Source organism: Protopterus annectens, chromosome 1.part2, assembly GCF_019279795.1.
Source record: "Protopterus annectens isolate FY-2018-M chromosome 1.part2, PAN1.0, whole genome shotgun sequence".
NCBI lineage: Eukaryota > Metazoa > Chordata > Ceratodontiformes > Protopteridae > Protopterus > Protopterus annectens.
Window position 1 is genome coordinate 886742901 of NC_056727.1, and position 12906 is coordinate 886755806.

At 41.7% G+C, this 12906-nt stretch overlaps 1 protein-coding gene across 2 annotated transcripts in view; it reads right to left on the reverse strand.

The window, feature by feature from the left end:
• Window positions 1-12906, reverse strand: part of KIAA0319L (KIAA0319 like) — a 1767873-nt gene that overhangs the window by 170258 nt on the left and 1584709 nt on the right. The window lies entirely within an intron of this gene.

Consider the following 12906-nt stretch of genomic DNA (forward strand, 5'->3'; position numbering starts at 1 on the left):
ACCATTTAGACTTGGGATGGGCTCAGATGAAGAAAGGAGAAACATTTCTGGTTGGGTTGCGACCATCCCCTTGTTCAAGAGAAAATACCAAAAGAAGAAATGTGAGCACATGGTGACTCAGGCCTAATATGAAACAAGCCCTGAAAACGTTGAGGAAAGCAAAGAGAGAGGACTCTGTCCCCAAATGGAAATTAGAAATAGCAGGTGAACTCTGACAGAAGCATAACTGAGACTGGTAAACAACAATTCAGCCACGTAATTTAGAATGGAAAGGATAGGGGCTGAGGAAAAAGTCCAAATCTTTGTTTGATGCTCAGATGCAAAAATGGGTCCACTGATCTCTGTAGATCTTATAAGTGGAAAGTCTGAGAGATGGTAGTTACTACTCTGAAAAGGCAGGACTGCTGTCTGTCAGTGGATTTAAAAGAGCCACACTGTCAACTTTAGGGAGAGAAGGCCTGGGTAGCGGTCTGCCTGATGGGTGAGAAAGCAAGCACAAAAGTGTCTTAATTTAATATGACTTCAACAAGAGAGGACCACATTTGATGGGTCCAGAAATACTTTACAAAGATGAATATGGCTTTGAGAAGTCTACCTTTCTGGGTGAAACTCAGAATCAGTGGAAAATGGGGGGACATGAAGCCATTTATAGATGACAGCATCCTTGTTCAGAACCCTGCAAAAAGAGCAAGATCAGACAACATTTTCTGAGCTATTTGTAGCTACTATGAGATGTGAAGTGGCAGTATGCAAACTTGTCTCAAAATAGAACATTTTCCTGATTATTAAAAGAATCAGAGACCCTTTGTGGGGTTTTAATAAGCAGTGGCTTTGACCACTCACATCCACTGAACTGAAGACAGTGCAGAATAATGGTCTCTTTTGGACCCACCAAATGTAGTAAAGATATTTTTATTACTTCTGCAGCCGTATTTCTTTACTTCTGACATATATTTCCTCCACTCTAACACACTGTCATGTCAGAAGGCTTAATAAATTCACAAAAAAAAAGATACAGCCTAAACTACCACATGACAGAACAATGACTACAGCTAGCTCATTAGCATTTGAAGATATATGCACCATATCTAACAGCTGTGACCTGCAAGCACTGGAAATACTGACTGGAGTGTACAGATGGTTGAAACACTAAAACCAACGGGACTAGATTATTCAAGATAGTACTGTCATGTGGAGTATGACATGGTACACCAGAATAAACAATTCTGCCATAAAACCCTTGCTGGTGCAAAACAACAGCTGCCACTCCCTGCAGGGAATACTACTCGTCCTAGAGAAGAAAGGCTGACAACGTTGTTTGGTTGAATACAGCTAATAAAGATTTAAGGTTTGAGCCAGGGAAAAAAGTGATGCAAGGTTTACGACAATGCTCAGAGAATGAAATAACTGGAGGAAAAAAAACCCTGTGTTTTATCAAATCCATTATGGACAGAACAGCAAAGAGACAGCCATCTAGACAAGGAAAGATCTTGGCTCCCTGCAATTTCTAGTGAACTGCTGTTATGGACATACTTCTGATGAACATCCTAAAGACAATGGTAAGACAAAAGGATAAAGTCTGAACTGAACTGACGGACTCTAATATAAAAGTAGAGATACCTCCTGCACTCCTTGGCAACCTCAACAAGGAAGTAGCCATCTTGGAAGTCCAAACATCACATCCAGTTTTCCTTCTGATAAACGAGGAGGAACTGATACCAGTTTATTTTGGACAATGGAATTTAGACCACAGAGAATAAGTATGGGCCTGAGGTCCTCTTTCACTGGTATCAGTGGAATAATTTCCTAAGCCTTTCTGGCTGGGTAACACCTCCTGGATGATTTTTATTTCACAACAGGCTTAACATCTCTTTCCTTTTCTCACTTCTGATGGGGTGGGATATGTGGCAAAGGTAAAGGGTAGAACTGGAGAGGGGAATCAAAGAGGAATGAGCATCCTCTAGGTATGACTCTTTCGCAGCCACTTACTCCTAGTTATTTTCTTCCAAGCAGATAAGTGGGAGGAAAGTACAGTTGTGTACACTTACCATAAATGTAGATGTTCGAGTGTATTCACTGTTGCAGTCGTTACATTTGGGTAATCTGCTGGCAAGATGCTCTCAGTCGGCCTGAATATCAAAGTCTTGGGTCCTGTGTCGGTTGCTGTCTCCTCTTCCATGACGTCAGGGGTATAAAACAGGCAGTCGATGCCATTTTCTTTAGTTTTTCTTGCCCCAGATGTCAGGTGCCCCCCCAAATGGGGAGCAAAAAAAATATAAATATATATATATATATATATATATATATATATATATATATATATATATAAAACTATAAATACATGCAATTGTCACAACATAAACTTTACCTTCATCTAAAAATCTAAAAGCAAATACACCACAAAGGCTGTAGAATATAGTGAAGGAAAGAAAAGCTGTAGAATAAAGGGGGGGTGGCGGGTGGGTTACCCACACTGCAACAGTAAATACACTCGAACATCTACATTTATGGTAAGTGTACACAACTGTACTATGTTCTTCGTGTTTCACTGTTGCAGTCATTGCATTTGGGTAGAATCCCAAAGCTATGGATGGGAGGCTGGAACTAAATAGCATTAGGAGCGGCTATAAGGCCCTGCAGAACTGCAGTGGCAAAGCCTGCCCTAGGCTTAGAGAAGAGAGGCAAATGATAATGTTTTGTAAAAGTATGAACAGAACTCCAAGTAGCAGCTTCTAGAATGTCTTTGGTTGGTACCCCTCTGAGAAAAGCTGCTGATGTAGATGCAGCACTGGTGGAATGTGACCTAATGCCCTTGGGCAATGGTTTACCATGATGCAAATAGCAGAAACGAATGCAGTGGCTTATCCACTTTGAAATAGTCTGCTTTGAAATAGCCTTTCCCTCTGATCCTGCAGCAAATGCCACCAGTAGCTGCTCAGACTTTCTTAGAGATTTGGTCCTGTTTAAGTAGAATCTTAGTTGTCTGTACACGTCCAAGGAATGCAGAATCTACTCCACCTTGTTCTGTGGATTTGGGTAAAAAGTTGGCAGGTGAATAGTTTGGTTAAGAGCCACACTGGATACCACCTTAGGCATAAAGGAAGGATTGGTCCTGAGGGACACCCTGTCTGGGTAAAATATAATAAAAGACTCCACAGCCATGAGGGCCTGTAGCTCTGAAACCCTTCTTGCTGAAGTGATTGCCAAACGTAAAGCTGTTTTCCAGGATAAAAACTTTATATCTGCAGTAGCAGCTGGTTCAAATGGAGGCAGGGTGAGCTTTTCCAACACAAAATTGAGGTCCCATGCAGGAATTGGTGATCTTCTGGGAGGCCTTACATTTTTGGCCCCTCTAAGATACTGTTTTAGCAAAAGATGAGAAAAGATTGGTGGCTCTGTGTTGTAATGAGCCGAGATGGTAGAGTCATGGATTTTTATTGATGAAAAAGATAGGCCCTTGTCAAGCATCTCAGTCAAGTATTGTAAAATCAGAGGAATATTTGACGTTGCTGTGTCACTTCCTTGTGTTTGGTTCCAAGCACAGAATCTCTTCCATTTATCAGCATAAGATTTTCTAGTACTGGGCCTTCTGGCTTCCAAAATGACATCCATCACAGATTTACTGAGAGGTGGTGTTTGAGTAACTACATGATCAGCCACGCTGCAAGGTTCAGAGTTTGGAGCTGATTGTGCAGGATTTCATTGTCCTGCTGAGACAGTAGATGAGGTATTTGAGGCAAGTACCAAGGAGGGAGTTGAGACATATTCCTTAGGATTGGGTACCAGTGTAGGCGAGGCCAGTCCGAGGCAATTAATACATTTTTGGTTTTTCTTGCCTGACCTTTAGTAGGACCTTAGGAAGAAGAGGCAGAGGAGGAAAGGCGTAGACTGATAGGTTTTTCCAACTGAAGGATAGGGCATCAACTTTCCATGCTTGTCTGTGATAAGTCCTTGTGGAGAATTTGTCCAGTTGATAATTCTGGGCAGAGGCAAATAGATCTATGTCCGGGCAGCATTTCTTTGTTATCATGCTGAAGACTTGTGGATCCAGTTTCCACTTGTGAGGGTCCATAAGGTTTCTGCTTAGATCGTCTGCCAAAGTATTTTGTTTTTCTGGCAGGAATTGAGCTTGAAGATGTACTTGGTAAGTCAAGGCTGTGTCCCACAATGCCATGGCTAGTCTGCAAAGGGGGTAGGAGTGTGTGTCCCCCTGCTTATGTACCACATAACCGTGGTGTTGTCCGTCTTTATCAGTAGTTGTCCTGGATGAAGTAAGTCCTTGAAGGCTGTCAGGGCATTCTGAACTGCTAACATCTCTTTCTGGTTGATATGCAGATGCATTTGTTTTGGGCTCCATATGCCCTGAATGCATCTCCTCACCAGGTGGCCCCCCAAGCATAGTCTGATGCGTCTGTAGTTGGTGTTTGGTTGGCAGGGGGTAGAGTGAAAGACCGTCCCATGTTCTGGTGACATGTCTCCCCACCAAAGAAACTCCTGTTGTAGGCAGGGAATGAGAGGAATCATTGTTTCCAGACTGTGACAATGTTGACTCCATAAACTTTTTAGGTACCACTGTAGTTTCCTCATATGCAGTCTTGCATATGGAATCAGTAGAATGCAGGATGCCATGAACCCCAAAGCCTGCAGAATTTGTCTTGCAGATAACTGGGTTTTTGTTGCCATCTGTTTGAAGTAAATAGTCAGTTGCCTTTGTTTGCCTGGCGTAAGGTAGGCCATCTGGGCAGTTGTATTCAAGCTTGCACCCAGGAATGTTATCTTTTGAGAGGGCACCAGTTGTGATTTCCTTTCGTTTATTGTGTACCCTAGGCATGCTAAAAGCCTTTTCACAAATGCCAGATGTTGAAGAAAAATCTCCTTGTTTTCTACTTGAATGAGACAGTCGTCCAAGTAAGGACAGATTTGTATACTTCTTTGTCTGCAAAATGCAATTACTGGTGCCAGGCACTTTGTAAAGACCCTGGGTGCAGTAGATAAGCCAAAGGGCAGTGCAGAGAATTGGTAATGCATAAAACCAGCCTTGAAGCAGAGGTATCTTCTGCACGATTCCCTTATTGGAATATGCATATATGCCTCTTTTAAGTCTAGAGTCACTAGCCAAGCGTTCTTGCCCAGCATGGGCAGAACCTGCTGCAAAGTTAGCATTTTGAATTTTGGTATGTCCAAGAATGTGTTCAAAATTGATAAATCCAGTATTGGGCGCCAGGCATTGTCTTTTCTGGGTACCAAGAACAGTCTTGAGTAAAACCCTTGTCCTTTTTCCTGTTCTGACACTGGCTGAATAGCCCCCATATCCATGAGGGACATAACTTGTTTCTGTGCCTCTGCCCATTGATTTTGTGGCAGATCTTGCCAACCGTTTGGAATTGGCAGAGTATGGAAATGAAATCTGTATCCCTGGGATACTATGTTTAATACCCACTTGTCCTGGGTTATTAACTGGCAATTTACAGCATGAAGTGCTAGTTTTCCCCCTAAGGGGGCTGCCAAAAGATAAGTGCTTGGTGATGGCAGAGGGAAGTCATTGAGACTGTTTACTGTAGGGTTGCACTTTATTTCCTCCAGATTTGGAGGTAGAGGCACCCCATTGCTTTGACCTGTAAGAATCCTGTGATTGACATCTAGAGCCCTTTGAGTACCTGGATTTGCCCCATGACGCTCTGTTGGACACAGGAAAGGGACAATTTTTTGTAGGCCAGTGTCTACTGAATCTTGGTGGCGGCACTTGTAAAACGTCTTTTACAGTTTGCATAGACTTAGCTTTGTCTTCCATTTTCTTTAAAACCTCTTCTGCCTTATTACCAAACAGAGTATCATGCTGTAAAGGTGTATCCAGCAATTTAGCTTTAACATGATCAGGCAAATTTTGCTCCTTTAGCCAGGCATGCCTTCTAATCACAGATCCAGTAACTGTGGCCCTGCAGGAGGCCTCCATGGAATCAAAACCACATTGCAAAGTGTGTTTTCCAACATGTTCTGCTGCATGCAATAATTCCTGTAATTCTTTATTTTCCACACATTCAGAAATCAACATAATTTTCTGTTTCAATAATCCCATAACATGCTGTTGATATTTAAACATATGAAACTGGCAGTTTAAGGCCCTAATTGCCAAGGTTGCAGACATATAAACCTTCTTTCCCCATCTATCCAGCGCCCTGGAATCAGAGGGGGTAGAATTCTTAGCTGTTGAGGCTTTTACACCTTTGAGACCCTGTGAGATAGTTTCAGGGTCAGCAGCAGGATTTTTGAATAAAAATTTGTGTGATTCAGGAACCCTGTAATATATCTGTCTGGCTTGCTAGGAGCCGTAGGTAAGGAATCTGGAGTCATGCTACATTCTGAAAACACATCATCAACAATGTCTAATACAGGAGGCATGGCTAAAGGCCTATGCTGAGGGAGAAGAAGGAAATACCTAAGCCTCTTTTTTGATTCTGAGAAATCATGACTCTCCCAATGAAAATGTTCCCTCAAAGTATGCAAGGTTTCTCCAAAGGAATAATCTTCAGGAGGAGATGCAGATGGGATGGATTCCTCTGCATCTGAATCCTCATAGGGTGGTATAGAAAATTCCTGGTCAGAAGAGGAATCAGAAGAAATAGAAACCTGATCTGAAGATTCATAATCTCATAATCAGACTCATAATCAATGTCTTGCCTAGGCCTCTTACCGGGGGGTTGGGAACCCCTGATCAAAGTAATTAGGTCTTCAGCCATTTTGATCATCTGGTTTTTGGGTGTAGAGGCCCGAGCTCTTGGCTCATGCGTCAGTTTTTTAGCCATAGAAGTTGCTTTTGTCTTTGTTTTTGAAGCTGGCATCGGTTTTATATAGAAATGCTGAGGTCTGAAGACACCCTCAGAAGCCGGTGCCTGCTCAGCGGCTCCGGACCCATCCAAAGGAGAGACATCCAGGAGTACAATACTTTGAGAATCTCGCGGCGTGCCAGACTCCACATGGGTCTCGGTAGAGGCCTGCGACTTGAAAGTAGCAGGTATCAGGGGCTGCGAAAGTGCCTCACTGAGTACGGGCGAACCGGCGACTGGCTTAGGGGAAGCTTTGTCGTTGGTTTTGGACCTCAACGGTCTGTCTCTGTCCTTTTCTTTGTGTTTTTTGTGAACTCCGGTTGTCGGATTGCTATCCGACGACATTTCAGGGTAGTTAAATCTGTTTCCAAAATATTCTGAAACAAAGATATACCGACGCTTAATAGTGTGTTGGTTAAATCTAGCACAAAACCGACAGCAAGACACGTTATGATCTGGGCCTAGACAAGGAATACAGTACAAATGAAAATCCTTATGAGGTATTTGCTTCCCACAAGTAATGCAATTATTAACTTTTACTGACATCGGTATGGAGCAAGAAAAAGTTTCCCCAACGGGGTACTTAGCTTTAATTGAAGACTTCGGTTCTGAAACTTGAATTCGAAAATTTCAGGAGTTCGGTCGACCGGCACTTATGAATTGCTTCTGCTTCGGGCACTGCGCAGCAAGAAAGACTAAAAAAATGGTGTCGGCTGCCTGTTTTATACCCCTGACAACCTGACATAATGGAAGAGGAGACAGCAACTGACGCAGGACCCAAGACTTTGATATTCAGGCTGACTTGAGGGCAACCTGCCAGCAGATTACCCAAATGTAATGATTGCAACAGTGAAACACGAAGAACATCAACAATTCGTAATGCCTCCAGAATGAGACAACTGGGCAAGTCCATTGCATTGCTGCTCTTTGCCAGTGGGATGACTGCAGCCTCGGAGATCAGAGCAGTTTCTTACATTTGGGACTGTGATCCTGGCAGAAAAAGGCAAGGGTGGAGTGTGTCTATTTAGCAGCAGCCTCCTGTTGCTGTGATTGCTACTGTATACCCTACCAGAATGACATCTGGTAGGGTATACAGTAGCAATCACAGCAACAGGAGGCTGTGATTGCTACTGTATACCCTACCAGAATGACATCTGGTCTTGGTTGGCTGTTCTGTGCTCCACTGAAAGAACTCTGGAGATGGTGGAATTTAATGTGCACAGCAGTAAAGTTTTTTCACTTCTCCAAATTCACAACCTCTATTATACCACTTTTCCAAAGAGAAGGAGACCTGAAAAAAATGGTGTCTAAACATGTTACCTTCCTGTCTTCAACAAGGAATGAAGCCAGGAGTGCTGCCATATAGCACAGCATGATCTTGCAGAGCTCTCTCAGTTACACTTTATGACCAAGCTTGAAGAGGTAGACAACTTTTAAGTAACTAATCCAGCAACAACTAATAACTACTGCATTGTCGGCTTTATCTGAAAACATGCAATATATGTTAAGTAATTCAGCCCCAGCAAAGATAATGTTATGAATGTGGAAATGCCCTTTCCAAATGTGTCAAGGGAATCTGACTCCTTATCTAGAGTATAGGCAGATGGGCTCTGAAGTGCTGCAGTCTTTTTTACAGTCCCTGCTGAAACCCTGACACCTGATCTTGGGGGGGGGGGTCTGCTGAAGTGACACACTCCCTGGAGGACCACTATGCCCCAGGCCACTGTATCTAGGATCTACCAATCTCTCCTGGTAGCACCTTTAAGAATATCTAGCAAGGGAGAAGCAGTGAAGACTGCGTAGTGAACTCTCAGGCTTTCAATAATTTATGTTAGGAGGAGGGTATGCGATCAGCTGGTCAACATATTTCTGCCTCATCAGCTGAAGGTACACATTAAGCTTACATTGCTTTGGAGTGAGTGGCTATTGCCAGCTCATCTCTCCTTGGGTGAGAGGTAAGCAGCTCTGGTTTGCCACAAGAATGGCACCTAGCAGGAGCAGTAGGTTTTATCCAGTGCAGTTCAAGTAATCTGAGCTGTTTCCATCATTGTGTGCAGCAGCAGTAATGGCAAGGGAAAACTAGCACATGGAAGCATGCTTCCTCTCATGTGACAGCAGCAGTGGGCTCAAGGAAGGTGTAAAGGGAGAAACATGTTCCCAGTAAGAATAAGGTAGGCAATCTCCCATGACCAGCACACTGACATGTTGCATACCACAGACATTTCAGGGAACAGGAGGATTCCCGGGCAAGAAGGAATGGGCCTTAGGGCTCTCACATAGACTGGAATGCCAGGTTCTCATGTACTTGGAACATACAGGCTGACTGGATATATGTAATGGAACTAGTGGGCAAGGTCCAGGCTAGGTACAAAAACACTTTTAGCTTTCAGAAGGTGACACAAGTTTGCCCCTTCTTCCTTATCAAGGTATTTCTCAGCAGAGTCATAAGGGAACTCAAGATGCTGGGTCTTTCAGCAGCGGAATTCTAATCCTGAAGTATAACGAACCCTATTTGAGGCAGACCTGGATGAATAGGAATGCAAAAGGCCGAAGGAACTGCTGCCCTGAATGTTAGGGCAGTCAGGTCTGTCAGACAATAACATCAAGACACAAGAGAGACAGAGAGAAATATGGCCTCCAAAAGTGATGCTGTCAATGCCAGAAAGGCCAGTGTATAGGGTACCAACTGGTAAATGGTCCACAAACTCTTTTTTGGAAACCTCACTTTGATACTTAATGTTGCAGGAACTTGTGCCAAAACGGCTAAAATCATCATAACTGGAAATTGTCTGATAAGTAGGAAAGTTTAATTTGTTTGCAGGACATTATACTTTTGGGCTTGACAATATTGTGTTCCTTGTCATGATAAAGAATACATTGTATACCTGCTAGTAGGCAGAACACCCTTACTCCAAGCATACCTTCTGAAAAGGGGGTTGAGAAAACTGCAAGATATAGGCCAAATTTTATTGGAAGAGAAGTAAAGAAAACTTCCTGACAGAAGAAAAACAAAAAAAGCAATATCCTATTGTAAAACACAATAAAAAAGAAAGAAAACAGGAAAAATACAAGTACTCACATCAACTGTATAAAATTCACTGGTAAATATGCCAAAAAACTTAATGACAGCCTGGGGCCACGTTCGTCCACAGATAACATAACAAAGACAAATGGGAGGGTCTAACATGCGTGGTGAATCATGGGAATGGAAGGGATTCTGGTAGCCTGGAAATGTTTTGCTTGCTGAGCAGTCTTAATCCCTGCATCACCATACCTTCAAGTTACAGAAGATGGAGCTCCTCATATTCAATCCACAGCTTTATGAAAGTTTCTGAATGACCATAATAAACGTGAAGGAGATGGCAAAAACTGCACATATATAATGCTCTCTTTATACTGTTTATATCTCATCACAGTTTTCAAAAACACGGAAATGTGAAGGATGCACAAACAAAGGTGATTCTGCAATTACCACCTCAGCCATCCTTTTTGCAATCTTCAGAAGAAGAATGCTGGAAGTGCTTTGGCCTTTTCTGAAGACATCTTCTAGATAATGAATAACTTCACTGGAATGGTGGAACATTTGGAAGATATTTTTCCTTTGGATGGTACTTAAACCTTTCATTTTTCCTTTCTCCTGCAAAGACTTTAAAAGGTCTGCAAATGTGAAAGGTTAGAACTACTTGAGTTTTAAAGCAAATGGAATGTATACTCTTGATCATTCAAACTTCAAAAGAAACATCACACAGATACATACCCATACAGTTGACACACTAAACTGCAGCAAAAAAAAACATTGCACAGTCACTGCCATAAAGGTAAATACTTCAGGAAATCACCATAATGCTGATGATGCAATAATGCCACTGTAAACACGTGTAGCATAAGAAATAACTAAAAACAACTTCCCCCTTTCCCCGTAAAGAACACAAAACACAAAACCTCTGGCACAAAGGATTAGTAAGCAAATATGCAATGTTCATTTTAGAAGTGACTTAAATATAACTAGTTTGGAAGCTTCTCCTCTTAGTAAGGCTGTATATGCCAGCTGCTTTTTTTGTAACTGACCAAATACTGTGATTTTTTTGAAATTAAGTGAATTGTTTTTATTCCACTGATTTCCAGGCAAACAGGCTTTTCTGTGACAGGATCTACAGAGTTAATTGCTTCAACTACAGAATAGCTAGTGAGCTGTAACAAAGATTGCCTGAAGGGTGTCACAAAATGAGTTCAGAATAGAACATAGTTAGAATGAACCATCAAGGCTGTATGACAGGCCAAGATTTGCTCTTACACAGGTATTGTGTACCATTCTTTAATTCTTTCAGAGTGCCAACAAAGTGTGTGTGTGTGTGTGTGTGTGTGTGTGTGTGTGTGTGTGTGTGTGTGTGTGTGTGTGTGTGTGTGTGTGTGTGTGTGTGTGTTGGGGTGGGTGGATCCATCCCTCAAAACAATCAAATGTTCCTCTTTACAGCAAACATCATGTAAGTTTTAATGTGAAATGTCACAGAACACAACTAGCTCCAAGAATTCATTCGTTCTTAGGGGTTGAAATTTCACAGCTATTTTTGAAGAATGGACTTTCTGAACAGTCTTATTTGTTTCATGAGATGTTTTATGCTGAATGCTAAACAGACGCATTAAAGATAATACATTGTCTGCTTTTCCTGGCAACCAACCAAAAGACACCTTTTTTTATACTCTTTCAGTGTATCAACATAGTTCTACTAATAGTAAAGTCCAATTCCACGTAACAAAAGTGGCTATGCTCTTCACATTCAACCTTAAGAGTAGCTTGCAGGAAAGGAATAGCTAGAAAGATCTGCAAGCCACCCCATGCAATGACTTCTCAAATGGTAGGCAAGGATACTAATTTGTTCTCCAGCCAGAAGAATACAGCGCAATTAAATTGTAAGATCCTCCATCCTGACTTAAATGTCTTTCACCTTGTTATTCCAGTACAGTGATCCATCTTTCAGACCATAAACACACTTCTTGAGCTTGCAAAACTGTCATACACATCTTGCCTCAGGAGGAGAGCAGTCATAAATGTAATGAGAGATCCATATCTTGTAAAAATACAATGTCCGTGGGATAGGACTTTCTACTGCTTTTGAAAACTTATGACCAAAAGAAGTTGTAGAGATTCTGATGTATAACGTTATGAATCTTCTGGAAGTTCTTTCTTGTAAAGTTCTTAATAACCTCTCTACGGCATACTCTTTGTGTGTTAATTCCTTTTGAAATTTCTTTGTGGATACACAACTACCTAGTGGAGATGCTTTTTAGCCAACATTATCAACTTTGTCAAAAACTCCTTTATCTTTTCAGCTCTGTATCACATCCTGGTTTGCTGATTAAACTGATACAACCTCAGGAAGGCATTTACCATATTCTTTACATAAATCAGGGGGCTATGTCTGATTAATTCCCAGTACAATGTGAATATCTTCTATACGAGACATCTCAACAAACTCTTTAGTGCTTACAATACCAGCTAGGTGTAAAATTTTAAGTTAAACCAGCTCTTATGTCCTGCATTTAGTGGCTCACCCGAATATTTCAGCTCAAAGTAGAACTCTTTTTTTTTTATCTGTCCACAAACCTTATGGTTTTACTCCACCATAACCAAATTCTTGTTTACTCACTTTGGAATTCTCCACTTAAATTTCATTTCCCCTTTTCTAAGCTCTTTCATGTAACTTCTGGTAATCTCACTTCTTTACTACCATTTTTTATTGATACAGTGGATCTGGACATCAGCACTAATTTTACATAATCTGGAATGACGTGCCCTTACACAAAAACTGCCATGCCTCTCAAGTACCACAACTCCATCTTGGTCACTCAGCACAGCCGGCTGTTTTTGTAATATGCCTTTTCTCCCATATCTAAACATTTCAATTGTGGAACAAAGTTGTTTCCTCAGTATTCTTTAAATTCCGTCTGAATACCCAGCCTCAGCAGATGCTCTCCATGAAGCATGTAATGCTGTAATATGCTCTATTGCCATGCTCCCTGTGGTCCCTTATACAGCACTCAAGTTATCAATCAGAATAAAAGGTAAGGTTTGGGTTCTAAC